Source organism: Sarcophilus harrisii, chromosome 4, assembly GCF_902635505.1.
Source record: "Sarcophilus harrisii chromosome 4, mSarHar1.11, whole genome shotgun sequence".
Taxonomy (NCBI): domain Eukaryota; kingdom Metazoa; phylum Chordata; class Mammalia; order Dasyuromorphia; family Dasyuridae; genus Sarcophilus; species Sarcophilus harrisii.
The window spans coordinates 320319900-320337371 of record NC_045429.1 but is presented as its reverse complement, the minus strand read 5'-3'; the positions used below and the strand labels follow the sequence as shown (position 1 = coordinate 320337371).

At 36.7% G+C, this 17472-nt stretch overlaps 1 long non-coding RNA gene across 1 annotated transcript in view; it reads left to right on the top strand.

The window, feature by feature from the left end:
- LOC116423273 overlaps positions 1 to 17472 on the top strand; it is a 43858-nt gene that overhangs the window by 8588 nt on the left and 17798 nt on the right. The window contains exon 2 of the long non-coding RNA XR_004233814.1: positions 932 to 985. This is a non-coding gene — a long non-coding RNA (uncharacterized LOC116423273). The remainder of the gene's footprint in view (positions 1 to 931; positions 986 to 17472) is intronic.

The following is a 17472-nucleotide window of genomic DNA, read 5'->3' as shown; positions in this document are numbered from 1 at the left end:
GGGAAATATAACTTTTATCTGGGGATAAGGGGGGAGGTGGAATCAGGGAAAGCTTAATGAAAGTGATACTGCCTGAACTGGGCCTTTCATCAGTCTGGCTAACCTTATTTTATAATGTTTTGTAAATGTAATTCAGGGAATTAGGTATTTCCACCTTTGCTAGAAAATTAAGAGATTACAGCTAAAATTATTCAACTATTATTTATGAAAATTCTAAGATTGTTAACTAATTATTTGGAGTTATTGTCATTGTCTTAACATCTAAAATTGATCATTATTGTGTGTGGAACAAGAGGTATGAGGTGAAAGCCTTATCAGTTTACCTTCAAGTATGAGGGTGTGCAACACCATTTGCCCCTTCAGGGGAGGAATCAAACAGCACAGCCTACGAAAGCACTAAGAATATTTGGGTGGGCAGGTAGGAATAACAATCTCAGCCTCTTCTCTGGGGTCTCTACCAACTCCACTTATTTTGTAAGCTTGCCAGTTTTCTTGAAATATCAGTGTAAGCAAGATCATCAGCCCTGAGAAATGAACTTGTTTGGGATGCATAGTTCCCAGACAAGGAAGGTGTTTATTAAGAATTTATAAGCTTGGTTATTATATAGAAATGATTGGCACCAGGATAAATTTAAACTCAAGAAGAAGAAAAGAAAAACATGTAAAAGATGTTAAACAAAATCTTCTCTGTGTGAGAGTCTGGGTAAACTTTTATTGCTTATTGCAACTTTATGAAAGTAAAAATTATGTATCTACATCTAAGCTGTGATTAGTAGAATTTGCTATTTGAAATAAAATCTCTTGGGACTAACTGATACTTTTGAGTTTTGAATTTGGGTAAAATTGTCTGATCTATCATTAAGTCAGTAACTCACCATTTGAAGGAAATACCATAAGTTATTCAAAGAGATGCCATCTTGAATTGTTGCAGGTGGATGTCTTATCTGAGCAAGAGCTGGGAGGACAACCTTGGTCTCTGATTAAGGTCAGATCCCTTTTACTCGGTTCCGCATCTGTGTTTTTTTCTTTTTGTTTCCCACCTGATTATTCCTGAGTCTGGCTATGAGGTAGAATTGTTATTGCATGATTGGTTGTCAACTGTGACTGTTACCTAAAGTATTAGAGTTAAGAATGCTTTGTCATGTCATGTATGTGTTCTCAGGTTGAAGCCTGTTTTGATGCTATTATAATCGTGTCCTTGCTTTTTTCTCTTATGGCAAATTTCTATAATCAGAGCAAGTGGTCAATAGAAGGCATGAGCACAATACAAATATGTTGCTATTTTTAATCTGAAAAATATGTAGTCCGTATATCCTAAATAATTAGGTAAATGAGTATTTGGCCTAGGCATCTGCTTGTTACTAGATATATATACCTGTATGCAATTAGGTTTCTCCATTTGGTCCCATAGGCAGTGATCAATTTAGGGCCCTAATTATTTGATGTGTGTGTGTGTGTGTGTGTGTGTGTGTGTGTGTGTGTGTGTTTGAGAAGAATAAATTATTTTTTACTTAATATTTTTCTTAGTTCTTTAAAATAAAATTTACATTTGTTTTTAAATTTTTGAATTCTAGATTCTCTTCTTTATCCCCATCCACAATTAGGAAACCATTTGTGAAGTTATGCAAAACGTTTCCAGAAAAGTCAAGTTGGGAAAAACAAATAATAGGTCTCCTATCCTAATAAAAATAAAAACCTTCAAGAAAAATTAAATTAGAGAGAGAGAGAGAGAGAGAGAGAGAGAGAGAGAGAGAGAGAGAGAAGAGAGAGAGAGAGAGAGAGAGAGAATGTATTCAGACACAATCAGTTTATTTTCTGGATATGGATAGGATTTTTCATCACAAGTCCTTCAAAACAGTCGTGGATGATTGTACTACTGAGAAGAGCAAAGTCATTTCATGGTTGGTCATTCCAGAGCATGGCTGTTACTTTATATACTACTGTACATTTCACTTTGCTTGAGTTCAATATTCCATTGATTATTGAAACAAAATTTGAAATATCTTCAGTATGATTGAAGAAGAGAATTTTAGTGCAATCAGTTTTCTTAGAGGAATGTAACGTAATGATATAGTTTGTGTTACATCAATGAAAAAGTTAATTTTATTCAAGTTTATTCTATTGTGGAAATAACATCTGTTTGTACTATATGTCCTCTGGTACAGACATGTTTTCTTGTAAATGCCTTATTTGATATATATTGTTCTGGAACTGAGTACCCTTTCAAGTCTTTTACTGTAGAAGTTTCTGCCTCTATTTGCAAGAGTGTTATTACTCATATTTTCATGCCAATTGTTATTCAACTTTTTTGTGAGCTTTCTCTTCTAGGCTTTAAGCTATGTGTTTTCAATGACTTGTTCAACCTGAATATCACCTGCTGCCTGATTCTAAGACTCAGCAGTCTCTGGAAGATGCTACTACCATTTTCAAGTCATCGCCCCTTTTCAGTCTAGACTCCTAGGGGGAGCCAGCTCTACATCCCTTATCAGCCTGAAGCATCTTCAGAAGATGAGACCTTTGTCCCTTTGCTTCAAATGAATTTGGGTCCCAACTGCTTGAGGGGGGAATGATGTGGTGTAGCTCCTAGAAAGGAGGTAGCAGTAACCTTAAAGTTACCAGGCTTTAAGCCTAAGACCACCTGGTCTTGGGAATGCTGTAGTTCCATAAACATTGCTGGCTGTCAGATAACAATCTGTTGATCAGTGATAACAAAGTTTCTAACCCATAAAATTCATAATGAAGTGCATAGCAGACCACTTCCTAACTTCACCTCTAAACCATAAAATTAGCATAGCAGTGACATAAAGCACCTGGTCTCTCTAACTTCTTATAAATTGATCTTGCTCCTGGTCCTTGCTAACTTCTTTTGGAATTTAGCCTGCTTTAATGGGGTTACAATTATAATAAACTTTGTCCCTTGACTTGGAGATGAGTTTGAGCCTGGAAATTCTTTTGAGGCACCTCAGTGTCACTGAGTTCTTGCTCAGTGCTTAACTATTACTATATTCTTTTCTTTCTCTGCCTTTTATTGGATTACTACTCACCTGATAATCACTTTATCATTCTCCGTAGGATAAGATTTCCTGTTATCTCCTCAAAGTAACAGGCTATGTCCAAAGAGGACAGAGGAGGAATCTCAGATCTGTTTTTAGCTCTAATTGTATAGGTGCCCTTTTCTATCCTTTTCTCCTGAGTATAACACTTTTATATTTTCTATTGTCCTGATCTAAATTAAGTCTACCTCCTCCACCTCATATCTTATTTCCTTATTGAAGTCTTGCTTCTGTTTCTTTTCAGAACCCTTGAGCTTGTGGAATATGTTAGGTACACAAGACATGATAGTCAATGATTATAGTAATCTAGTGTTTCATAAACCCAAAGACTATAGCAATCTAGTGTTTGATAAACGCAAAGACTACAGCTTCTGGGATAAGAACAAATACATTACAAAAATTGCTGGGAAAATTAGAAAATAGTATGGCAGTAACTAGGCATTGACCAACAGCTAATACCCTATACCAAGAAAAAGTTGAAATGGAGTCATGATTTAGACATAAAGGTGATATTATAAGCAAATTAATAGAGCAAGGAATAATCTACCTGTCAGATCTTTGGAGAAGGGAAGGGCTGAAGAAGAATAGAAAACATTATAAAATGCAAAATGGATAATTTTGATTTTATTAAATTAAAAAGTTTTTGCACAAACAAAAGCAATGTAGCCAAGATTAAAAGAGAAGCAGAAAGCAAGGAAACATCAAACATTTTTACATCAAGTCTTTCTGATAAAGCCCTCATTTCTAAAATTTATAGAGAACTAACTTGATTTTATAAGAATACAAGTCATCTGAATGTTGGAGGGAAAGTGGGAAAACTGGGACACTGATATATTCATTGTTGGTGGAACTGTGAACAGATCCTGCCATTCTGGAGAGCAATTTAGAACTATGTTTAGAAAGTTATCAAACTGTGCATACTCTTTGACCTAGCAGTGTTTCTACTGGGCTTATATACTAAAGAGAGCTTAAAGAAGGGAAAGGGACCCACATTTGAAAAAGTGTTTGTGGCAGCCCTTTTTGTGTGGCAAGAAACTGGAAACTGAGTGGGTGCCTATCAATTGGAGAATGAATGAATAAGTTATGGTGTATGGATGTTATGGGATATTATTGTTCTGTAAGAAATGACAAAGGATGATTTCAGAGAGGTCTGGAGAGACTTACATGAATTGATGCTGAGTGAAATGAGCAGAACCAGGAGATCTTTGTACACTGCAACAATAAGATTATATGATGATCAATTGTGGTGGACTTGGCTCTTTATAACAATGAGATGATTCAGGTCAGTTCCAATGATCTTGTGATGAAGAGAACCATCTACATCCAGAGAGAGAATTGTGGGAACTGAGTGTGGATCACAACATCTTTTTGTTGTTCGCTTGCATTTAGTTTTCTTATTCATTTTCTTTCCTTTTTGATCTGATTTTTCTTATGCAACAAGATAATTGTATAAATATGTATACATATATTGGATTTAACATTTTAACATGTATAACATATTGGATTGCTTGCCATCTAGGAGAGGGGATGGAGGGAAGGAGGGGAAAATTTGCAACACAAGGCTATGCAAGGATCAATGTTGAAAAATTATCTGTGGATATATTTTAAAAATAAAAGGGTTTAGGGGCAGCTAGGTGGTACAGTGGATAGAACACCAGTCCTCAAGTCAAGAGGACCTGAGTTCAAATCTGACTTCAGATACTTAATGCTTACTAGTTGTATGACCCTGGGCAAGTCACTTAACCCCAATTGTCTCAGGGGAAAAAAAGCTTTATTAAAAAAAAAAGAATATAAGTCATCTATCAATTGAGAGATGTCAAAGGATATAAAAAGACAATTTTCAGATGAAGAAATTAAAGCCATTTCTAATCATATAAAAGAATGCTCTAAATAACTATTGATTAGAGAAATGTAAATTAAGATACCTCTGAGGTACCACTTCACATCTCTCAGATTGGCTATGATGACAGGAAAGGATAATAATGATAAAGGCTGGAGGGGATGTAAGGGAAACTGTTAATGCATTGTCGATAGAGTTGGGAAGTGATCTAACCATTTTGGAGAGCAATTTGGAACTATTACCCAAGGGCTAAAAAAACCTTTGATCCAGAAGTCTCACTACAGAGTCTGTATCCCAAAGAGATCATAAAAGAGGGGAAAGGACCCAAATATTTGTAGCAGTTCTTTTAGTAGAAAGGACCTGGAAACCAAGTGGATACCCATCAGTTGGGAAATGGCTAAATAAATTATGGTATATGAATGTAATGCAGCATTATCATTTTCTAAAAAAATAATGAGCAGGGTGATTTCAGAAAAGCCTGGAAAGACTTACATGAATTGATACTGAGTGAAATGAGCAGAACCAAGAGAATATTGTACACAGTGACAACAGGATTATGTAATGCTCAATTGTGATAGGCTTGACTCTTTTCAACAGTTCCAACAGACTTGGGGTGGAAAATGCCATCTGCATCCAGAGAAAGACCTATAAAAACTGAATGTGGATTGAAGTATAGTACTTTCACCTTTTTCTTGTTTTTTTTTTTTTCTTTCTTTCTCATTGTTTTTTCTCTTTTGGTCTGATTTTTCTTATATAACATGATGACTATGAAAATATATTTAAAAGAACTGCACATATTTAACCTATATTAAATTGTTTGCTGCCTTGGGGAAGTGGGAGGTAAGGAAGGGAGGAAAAAAATTTGGAACACAAAGTCTTACAAAAATGAACATTGAAAAGTATCTTTACATGTATTTGGAAAAATAAAATACTACTAAAAAAAGAAGAACAAATGCAAAAGATTCAACAAGATAATATATGTAAAATATTTTACAAATTTAAAAAACAAAACAAAAGAAAAAGAATCTTTGATTCTCCCTAACAATCCGAAACAGATATGTTCTTCCATTCCTTCTAGGACAAAAAACTGCCTACACTTGGAAGACAAATAAGTCACTCAATTGTCACAGAAATAAAATATCAAACACTCAGTGCAACTCTGCATACAGTTGTTAATGGATAAGATTATTCAGTCTAGTTTCTTGAAATAATTATTGTTGTTCTTTCTGTCATGTCAGGCTCTTTGCATGCCATTTTCTTGGCAGAGGTACTGGAATGGTTTGCCATTTCTTTCTGCAGCTCATTTTACAAATGAGGAAACTGAGGTAAACAAGATTAAGTGATTTGCCCAAAGTCACACAGCTATTTATTATCTGTGACCATATTTGAACTCAAATCTCCTTGATTCCAGGTCTGGCGCTCTATTCGCTGTAGTGTACTTGCCTTCTTGAAACTGCTTATGTTTATACCTCAATTCTAAGCACAAAATTATTAATTTAAAAAGTTAAAAAATTTTAGAAACAATATGCCCTACTTAGTAATTTACTCTATTAATTTATTTGATTCTCTATTTGTTCCATTTACCTTTAATTACTACATTGCTTTGCCAACTACATTCTCTTGAATCTACATCCTGTTGAACCCTCTAATCCTCTTTTATCAGCTTTAATCTTCCTTAATTGCCCTTTGATCTTTCTTATCTGACAGTTCTTAAATAGAATCTAGACCTATTATTTAAGCCTGAATTGTTTTTCAAATTTTCTTCATTTCTGCCAAATTTTGCCAAATTTATCCTCCCCAAATTCAGCCCCTTACTTCACTAGTTCAAACCTCTCTAATTTCTTTTTCTTTATTTGGTTCATATTTTTCTCTTTTCTCCCACATGGAAATCAGAAGTAGAATAAATTGGATAATTCTTTGTTATATATTATTTATCAGCCATTTAAGCATAATAATAAAATTAGAAAATAGTTGTGTTTAGCAACTTTAATAAGAGTGTTTTTATTTTTCTATTGGTTTATTTTTCTTTTTCAAAAAGAGTAAAATGAATAGTAAGAAACTGGAAACTAAATAGATGCCCATTAATTGGAGAATGGCTGAATAAATTGTGGTATATGAATGTTATGGAATATTATTGTTCTGTAAGAAAGGACCAGCAGGATGATTTCAGATAGGCCTGCAGAGAGCTACATGAACTAATGCTAAGTGAAATGAGTAGAACCAGGAGATCATTATACGTGGCAACAACAAGATTATATGATGATCAATTCTGATGGACGGGGCTTTCTTCAACAATGAAATGATTCAAACCAGTTCCAATTGTTGAGTCATGAAGAGAGCCATCTACAGCAGAGAGAGAACTGTGGAAACTGAGTGTGGTTCACAACATAGCATTTTCACCATTTTTGTTGTTGTTTGCTTGCATTTTATTTTGTTTCTCATTTTGTAATGCCAGAGAAACTGAGGCATGAGAGAGATTAAAGAGTTTTCAATAGTTTATTAATTGGAGAGTATAATTGATTGGACAGGACTCTCGTCTCAAATTATCCAGCCAGATAGAGATAAAGATATACTGGGACCAAGGAAACCATGTTGGTCCCAGGGCTGTCATCTCAAAGAATGAAGCAGCCCCGAATAAGAGCGGCCCCCTCCTTTAAATAACCCTAGAGACAAAGACCCCCCCCCCAAAAAAAGCGGGAAGGCTTCTGTCAGATTGGGGGGAGACCATAACTCCTAAAAGCCCAGAGACAGAATGTCTGAATACCCAGAGATAAAGATGTCAGTGAGGTATCTTGGAATATTTTAGAGGGATCTTGTAAATTCTTGAGGACAGGGGAAGGTCAGGAGTTCTGCTCTCTTGTTTATCTTGCTAGCAATTTATAACCTTAGAGTAAACGGTTCCCAGTCTTAATGGACTAGAGTGGGTTTTTACGACTAAGGGGATTTGACAGAACAGTTAAGGAAACTGAGACAAAGGAAACTAGTTCAGGGAAACCGAGTCAGAACAGTTAAAGAGAACTGTGGCATAACAATTTTTTCCTGCTTTGATTTGATTTTTCTTGTGCTGAAAAGTAATTGTATAAATATGTATGCAATATATTGGATTTAACATATATTTCTACCATGTTTAACATATATTGGACTACTTACCACCTACAAGAGGGTGTGAAGGGAGGGAAAATTGGTGCACAAGGTTTTGCAAGGATTAATGTTGAGGAATTATCCACTCATATGTTTTGGAAAATAAAAAAGATTTCATAAAAAAAAATTTAAATGCTATGTCAAAAAAAAGAGTAGAATGAGAGTGATAAAGTCCAAACAAGTCATGATGAAGTACAAGTCATAAAGGGGAGAGTTATCCAGAATGAATTTACAGGCTTAAAACATCTTCCAAGTCGAGGGCCAAAGCTTTATTATGACACTTTAACAAGCAAGCAAAATTTCTAATGAACTTGAAATGAACAAGAGGCACCTTTTACTGGGAAAGTATGAAGAGCAAGGTATGCTAACTATGCTAATTATTTACACCAGTAAATCAACTGGCAGTGGTGGTGGTCATTCTGTTTATACAAAATAGCCTCGGGATTTGACAACTATAGCTTACATCCAAATTGTATAGGATAACAATGGATTTCAGTATAGAATAGCTCTATCTGGACTGTTCATGAGAATGTCAACACAAGACAATTCTGCAGAATCAGCTTGCTTTCCATTGGGACCCACTGGGTTATAGTCAGAGACCTAGTATTTTGTTGGCATCCATTCATCCCATCAAGAGGAAATGTGTGGTAAATTATTCTTCAACTAACCATGCATTCAGAGAATCTCTTAGAGTGTATTGATAGAATATCTTTGTCTTTGTCCAAGATACCTGAAAAGTACTTGGGAGAAAACAGTATTTTGTATGTCCATCTTTTAAATATCTAAGCCTACAAATTGATAGGAAATGTCATAGTCTTCATGAGTCATGGACTAGAAAGGATTGCCTCTTGAGTCTTTTTTTCTCTTTTAGCTAGTGGAGGACAACCTCAAGGAGAGAGAAGACATCTTCATGATGACCCAAATTAGTTTGTCAAGAGAGCAAAGAGTAGGACCCAAGCAAGTATTAGGACCCATGCTTACAATCAAATAATAATAAAAAATTAGCCATTGTTCATATTTTTGTGGCGATCATTTTGAGGCTGGGCCTCTTAAGAGAGGGGAAAAAGAAAATAAAGCTGAAGGTTTTTGTGATGCTAAAGTAACAGCTTGTTCATGCCATCTGGTGACCTGGATTCCAGGAGGAGAAAGGAAGATGGGAATGAATGAAATGGGTTGACTCCGGGGAGAGGAAAGAGCAGCTGGCAAGCCCCTTTTACCTGCTACTCTGAACTTATCCAGTAAGATGGCCCTCTAGGAAGAAATAGATTTGAGATAGATAAGAGACAGGCTGTTCCCTGAAAAGTGACAGAGCCAAAGACATTGGCTAATCTTACCTTTCTGTATCTTGTGTTGATAACAGGGTAGAGGGAAAGAAAGCAAAGTTTTTTTTTGGGGGGTCAAGGTGAAATGAGTAAAGAACTTTGCAGTTATTAAAGACTATCTAAATGATTATAAGGAAATAAATCCCATCATAGCACCCCAAATTAATATAATAATAATAATGCATATATTGATTATTTACTAGTACAAAGCATTGTATTAAGTTCTGAGGGATATGTAGAATTTAGATGAGGTCTTGTCCTGACCCTCAAGGAGCTTATAGTATAGTAATAAGATAAAACATGAATATAATTATAATGACCAATAGCATATTATAAAATCCTTAAAAGGATAGAGTGAATAGAGTATTGGACCTGAAGTCAGGAGGAAATGAGTTCAAATCTGGCCACAGACACTTAATACTTCCTAGCTGTGTGATTTTGGGCAAGTCACAACCTCAATTGCCTCAGGGGGAGAAAGAATGTATGTGTATAATCTAATATATATATGTATATATATTATTTATTCACACACAAAAAAGAGTATATAGTTTCATATACACACATAGAGGGAGGGTATTCCATGATTCCATGCATGGGGATCATTATGAGCAAAAGCATGGAGACAAGAAAAAAATAGATTGTATTCAAGGAACAGACACCCAATTTGGCTGGAATATTGAGGCTTGTGAAGGTTAGTAATATTAAATAAGAGCAGAAAATACAGGGCAGCTTCAAATTGTGGAAGGTCTTGAATACTGGCAGAAGAGTCTGAACTTGACTCAGTAAGCATTAGGGAGCCACTGGAGATGTTTAATAAGGGGATTGAGGTGACCAGATTTATGGAATCATCTACCATTTTCTAAAGTGGGTAGAATTGGAGCTCTTCACACATCATGGGGCTTATGATAGACTGGGTCCAGTTACTCCAGCACTGACCATCCTCACTGACCATCCGTCAAATGGATGGAGGGGAATAGACTTTACCATTTTAAGACGTTTTTCTCAGACTCTTTGCATCTGAATAGCTTCTGGGTTCTTGTGTGTGTGTGTATGTGTTCTTTTTATTTTATTGAAGCTTTTTATTTTCAAAATATATGCAAGGATAATTTCTCAACATTGACCCTTGCAAAACCTTATTTCAATTCCCCTCTCCTCCCCATCCCCTCCCCTAGATGGCAAGTAATCCAATATATGTTAAACATGGTAAAAATATATGTTAAATACAATATAGGCATACATATTTATACAATTATCTTGCTGCACAAGAAAAATCAGATCAAAAAAGAAAAAAATGAGAAAGAAAATAAAGTGCATGCAAACAACAAAAAGAGTGAAAATGCTATGCTGTGGTCCACATTAAGTTCCCATAGTCCTCTCTCTGGGCACAAGATGTCATGTTTTATTTGGAAACTACAACTTCCAGCACCCTGTGTATGGGCCCAACAGATAATGATGTTATCTAAGCTTGGATTTTGATTGGAGAGAAGCATTTTTAGCATTCTAGTTTAAAAAATTCAGTCAAAGTGTCATGGAGGGAATGAGACATAAGTAGGAGTCTGTGGTAGCAGAACCAGAAAAAGAGTGGGGAAAATGGCATCTGTGTCTAAATTATCTGCTAGTGCTAGAATTTCCCATGAGAAGCAATGGCAGAAGATTTTTGCTAGGCTTAATTTAAGTGATTTTAAGACAACTAAGTCTTTATCATTCCCAAACCAAGAAGCCAGGTCTTTTAGATGTAATGGAGGAATTGGCTAAGGAGTCTAATTCCTACCAGCATCTATGGGATGATGCCACTAATGTGTCATGATGACATGAAATGGAAGTGCTTTGGAGAGACTTTGGAGGATGTATAACTGGTTTACATGTGCCAACTTCTGAATGGATGGCAGGCTTGTTGATTTATATGTTAAACGTGGTAAAAATGGACCTGAATGTGCCTTCAAAAGGATTCAGTTGACCTCATCTTCTCTCTTGCTTTGGACCTCTTTTCATTTTATTTCTCTTTGGCTGACAGCTTCTTGCTTGATGGCACCTGGTGAGAGTTGATTTTATAAGTCTTTCCATCTAAGGCTGACATGTAGCCCTGTGAATTCAGCCTTGATTCTTTTGATACAGTGTTTATTCTTTTATTTTAGGCGAAAGAGTTCAGAATATATGATCTTGTATTTTGAAAGATCAGCAAAGTCATCCGATGTCTAAAAATCTGAAAGTCAAGTCCATGCTGAATTTTTCAGCTGACATAGGACTGATGCCTTGGGGAGACTTTTGGGACTCAGCCCAGTAGTAAGTAAGAATAAGACTGATTCAGCTGTGGTATTGCATTTGGACATAAATTTAGTGGGACCAATGCTATGTAGAAACCAAATTAAGTTTAAGAAAACTGTTGCCAGAGATCCAGGTGATACAGGAAAGAATGTGCTCTTGAGACCCTGGGAAAAAATATTTTGCTTTTATTTTGAACATATTTTTGAAGTAAATCCACTTATAAAATCAAATTAACTTTTGTTTAACTGGCATGTCTTTAATGACTTTTAATGACATGTAGGAAGCCAGGACTAGGAAAGGAGATGGAAAAAAAGAGAAAATCAGCTGTTTAGGGATATGTTAGTTCTGTGCGAGTAAAATGGCCTTTTGTTAAGCTGGAGATTCAGGGGGAGTGGATTAGGAGTGCCATTGCAACCTTCAGTCTGGATTCATGGGAGGCTGTAATCTTGGGAAATGGGGAGTAATAGAGTTTGCTATTTGATGTGACTTCTCATTATTTTTCTCAAATTCTTTTTTTGCTGAGAAGCCACATGGAGTAGTAGAAATCGAGCTGGCCTTGGGCCTGAGTTCAAATCCTCTCTCTGACATATACCACGTGACAAGATTAAGACTAGAAGGGTCATTGGTCACGGGAATTTACCCTCACACTTTGATGGTAACTGACTGCCTTCAGACTTGTGGATTAGTTAAAGGGGTGTTGGTTCCAAGCATGTGAAGACTTCTCCAGTGCAATCGATAGATGTGAACTATTTTTTCAAAGGCCATGAAGGCAGTTGAAGCAGTCATTGTGGAAGATGGGAGAGATTGGTCAGCATCAAAGACACCGAGGTCACCTAATGCATCCTGAATTATCACCAGTTGTCTTGCCTTTTTACTTAGCTACTGGACACTGATGACTGTAAGAGAGCATGAGGCTGAAGCCTTCCCAAACTGAAACCACTTCTCTTGAGTCAAAAGATATCACCCATACCATTTTACTATTTCCTTAGCAGCCCAAACGTTCAAATGCCTGACCTATGGCAGAGTCTTTCAAGGTTATATTGATCTGATCGGCCACAGTCTGACACACTGTCATTTTGACATTTGGTCCTCTGATAAAGAACAGAGCAATGAAATCACAGACCTCATTCCTATCAGTTCTAAATATACAAGTACATATCCTTTGTTCTATCATAATATCATGGGTTCTTTTTTTTTTTTTCTGCCATGGTCAGGAAAATTTAGTGGAAATGGGGTCTCATAAGCTTTGTATTTGGAGAGACAATTACTCCCTTGAGTATCATGGAACAACTGGAAATAGGCAGCAGGGGGCTACATTAGAAGGTCCTAGGGACCATATCAGCTATTTTATACTTTACATACTTGAGTATAAAAATTCCTGTAATACCTACTTTATAAGGTTATTATGAATACAGGATTTTGCAAATCTTAAAGCACTAAAGAAATGTGGCCTATTAATATTATGACTTTTGTAATAAAGAAAGGGGAAAAAAGGGAAGAGGAAATTAGTGAAATCCCACTATGGCATAGAATGAGTCAGTGAGGAACATTTTGGAGGACAGAAAACAGAAAGGAAATGGAAGTCTAAGATTGTACTGGAATATTCCCTTTTTCTCTGACTCACTAAATAAGTCTGTTCTGTCTTTTGAGTTTTTATGCAGCAGAAAAAAAATTGTTTAAATTTTCTTATCAGTTATGTCTCCTGGAATCTTTGGGGAAGAGGATCAGTCTTCAGATAATAGATGGTTGCTTGTTACTCCCTTGATGTAAAATGCAAAAAAACAAACAAAAAAAAAAACAAAACAAAAAAAAAAAAACAACCAAACAACAAAAAAAACTATTCCATCCAGGCCAGATTTCATTAAAGTTCCCTTCAGTATTAAATTAAGATTTATCCTTCCACTGGCAATGGCTCAAACCAGTTCTTGACTCTGCTTCATGGGGCAGTGACTTGGAGGCTTTTCAACAATACAGAGTTTAGGTGATATTAGCAGTCTGGAACTCCTCAGAGGTGTAGCCTTCTGGCCTGAGTAAACAGGGCTGTTCATCAAACAGATTGCATCTACTTCTCTGGATAGCAGGGAGGAGCATTTATTCCTTCTGAAGTGAATTCCTTCTCTCTCTTCCCCTCTCACTCTCTCATACACACACAGATACAAAACTTTTGGGACACCCTGTGTTCCATTACATATGCACACAGACACATATATACTTATATAGTATGTATTTGTAGGGAGACAGGTTTTTTTCTGGACAAAATATAGCACCAAAGCACCCAGGCATAATAAAAGCAGGGATTTTATTTTTGTGGATGGAAAACTTCAACCTTGTTTCCTTTAGTTGGCTCAAATTCTTTCAAGGCTAAGCAACAGTGGACCTTAGGAGTGTGTCAAATTATTTGAAACCTGAACTAGATAGTTATCTGTAACTGAAGATTTTAATGTCCCTGCTGATACAGGGATTGAAAAGGAAAGACCCACTCAAAGCCTGGGGATGCTCCCATTGGCTTTTGGTAGTTGATGATGGCTGTGACTTAGAGCTATCAGCCTGACCTGATCAGGGAGAAATTTTAGCCACTAAATTCTAGTAGACTGAGGTTGAGGTGGCCAATCTGGTTTTAAGAAATAGTGCTCTGCATCCTGAGTAGGCCCAATGGGTCCAGCGGAGATGCCGGACCCAGGAAAGATCAGCAAAATGACATCAGAGGAAGACTTCAGGGGGTCCTTTAGCATGAGAGTGACACCCGTGCCACGACACATATGTTCTCCATCACTAGCCCTTCATGCTGGACTTCACAATGTCTCTCCACATTGGTGGGGTGAATACATGTGGGACAGTATGTTCTTACAGGGGTGGGAGTGAATGTTTTATTGTAAAATCTATCACTATGCTACTTCATTAAATATCTTTGCTTTGAATTTATCTTTTGGCTGTCTAGAGAAAAAGTGGATATACCACTGGGGATTCGTGAGCTACCATTTTGAATGGATATATATGGAGTTTCTTGGAGAAGCTAAACTGAGGACTCCAGCTGTGATAGGTAGGATGCAATGTATTTGGGAGAGGAGTTAGTGAGTAGGAAAAGAAAGAGGTAGTATTGTATGCCCCTGAAATGTGGCCTGTGGGCTTGTCCTTCTGGGAATTTCCGTGATTTCTTTGAGGAAGCATTCCACTCTGGAATATGTTGCTACCAAACTGACCCCTGCATAATTAGGACCAAGCTTGGCCATGGAGCAGGGGGAATGGAAGAAGGGAATAAATGGTTACTTCACACCTAGCTATCTGCCAGGCACTGTACAAATTTTATCTCATTTGATCTTCACAACCACCCTGGGAGGGAGATGCTATCATTATTCTCATTTTACAGATGAGGAAACTGAGGTAGATTATGTATTTGAACTCTGGTTTTCCTGATTCAAGGCCTAGCACTCTGTGACATCTAGGATATGTAGCTGAAGAGGGGAAAAATGTACCTATATGCTGTCTTTGCAGAAGTTGGGGACTATGCCAATGGAACATTGTATGTTAGCTACTTTTGCTGAATTGTATTTTTTCCCTTTGCTGAAGGGATGACTTGCCAGATGGGAGAAGAATGAGAGATATATTTGGAAATGGTGATAGAAAAACAAAATATATTAATAAAAAAGTTAAAAAGAATAGGGGAAGCTAAATAACAAGATAGAGTCAGGAGGCCCTGAGTTCAAATCCAACCTCAGATACGTACTAGCTGTATGACCCTGGACAAGTCCAACTGCCTTCCCAGACCCCCAAAATAGGGTTCTGTTACTATCCTGATAGGTAATTGTATATGTCACCTTCTCTGAGTGATAACCAAAAGGTTGTTTCATCAGTAAAACATTTTGAACTAGATGCCTAAGATTCTGATGTTCTGAGTGGGTTTTAGTATCGTATTCCAGCTCTCAAGGTTTGCTGTTAGTCTCTTTTCCAAAGGTGGCAAGTTATCTGAGGGATTCAAATGAAAATAATTTCCGCTAATCCCCCTAAAGAATGGCTTCATTAGAGGAAATAAAACTTTGATCAGTGTAAATATCTTTCTCTTCACTTCCCTTTCCTCCTTAGCTTCTCCCTCACCTTTTAGACCAGAGGAGGCTCTTGAAAGTTTTAAAAAGGTCTAGAGGATCTTGGACTTACCCATAAGTTGTCCCTACTATATCATTGTCCCTACTTCAACTGATGGAGTATTTGCATTGGGAGCCAAAGATGGATTGGACCATAGATTCATGGTTCCACAAGGAGCCTAGCAAAGAGGCTCTATCATTTGCCTCAGCATCCCACGGGAAATGAAAAGGACTTTTAGCAACCACAAGCTACGTTACTCCATTCTCTCTGTGCTTTCTCAGTTTAAGCCACTTCACTGAATTCTGTATGTATTGGTAAGATAATGTCACAGATTTCTGCAGGAAATGTTTTGTATCACTATAGTAATTTTTCCTGAAAGTCACTTAAAGTTGGCTGATTGAATTACTCTCTTAGGCAGAATCTATACTCCAAAGAGATCCAAGAAAAAGAAAAAGGATCCATTTGAACAAAAATATTTATAGCTTTTTTTTTGTGACAGCAAAAAATTAGAAACCAAGGGGCTGCCCATTAATTGGGGAATGGCTGAACAAGTTATAATATATTAATGTGATGGAATACTATTGTGCTGTATGAAATGAAAGGGATAATTTCAGAAACTCCTTGGAAGATTTTATGAACTGATGCAACGTGAGCAGAACTAGTACAATTTAAACAGTAAAAAACTATCATAATCAACTGCTAGAGAGACAGTAACTGTTCAATACAGCGATCCACCATAATTCCAAAGAATTCATGATGAAAAATGTTAACCAACTCGATAGAGAACTGCAGATTGAAGCATATTTTTTCCTCTTTGTTCACCTAACCCTTCTTAACATAGAAATGTTTTATATCACTTCATATGCATAATGGGTAGTGCATATCTTGTCTTCTCCTTGGGTGGAGGAAGAGTATTTGGAACTGAAAATAAAAATAAAATTGAATTAAAAATAATCTGGTCACAGAGACAATGGAAAAAGCAACTTTTCAGATCTGGAAAGAGATGTTTTAGTTCCAGTTTCAAACTGAAAATTTTTAGGATCATAGATGTACCTTTGGGGAATATTTCAACTTTATACTAGACAAGGATCTAAAAAACAGACTTCTGTCTCAGGTCTCCATCATAAGACTAATTCTCAACGTCTTTAACAACACGTTTCTTGTAATGTCCCTATCTCAACACAGAGGGGAGGCAGATTCTGCCCTTATTTTCACTCCCAGGAATCTGCTATGGTAGAAAGAACTTGGGTCAGAAGACATGTTTCAATTCCATCAAGGAGACTCAATGTCGCTTTACTCAACAGAATGTAAGTGCAGCATTTGAAGTAATTTATATTTGAATCTCCAGAGGCAGCTGGGTTACTGGAGAGTTTAATCATTTCAATTGTGTCTTGACTTTTTGTGACCTCATTTGGGATTTTCTTGGTCAAGACATTGGAGTGGTTTGCCATTTCCTTCTCCAGCTCATTTTACAGATAAGGAAACTGAGGCAAACATGCTCAAGGTCAAATAGCTCATGTCTAAGATTAATTTGAACTCGGAAAGGTGTTATACTCTCTGCTCAGCACTCTATCCACTGTACCACCTAGCTGCAGCAAATGAATGGAGCTGGCTACATGACCACATTGGGAAAGTACCTGCTCAAGGTCAGAGGTGTCTCTTGAGTGTTCCCTTCTCCCCATCTCACACCATAATTTGTGAAGTCAGTAAAGCCTTTTGAGAATGCTTATATATAATACAGTGGCCTCAGTTTGAGTGTGACATTGCTCTT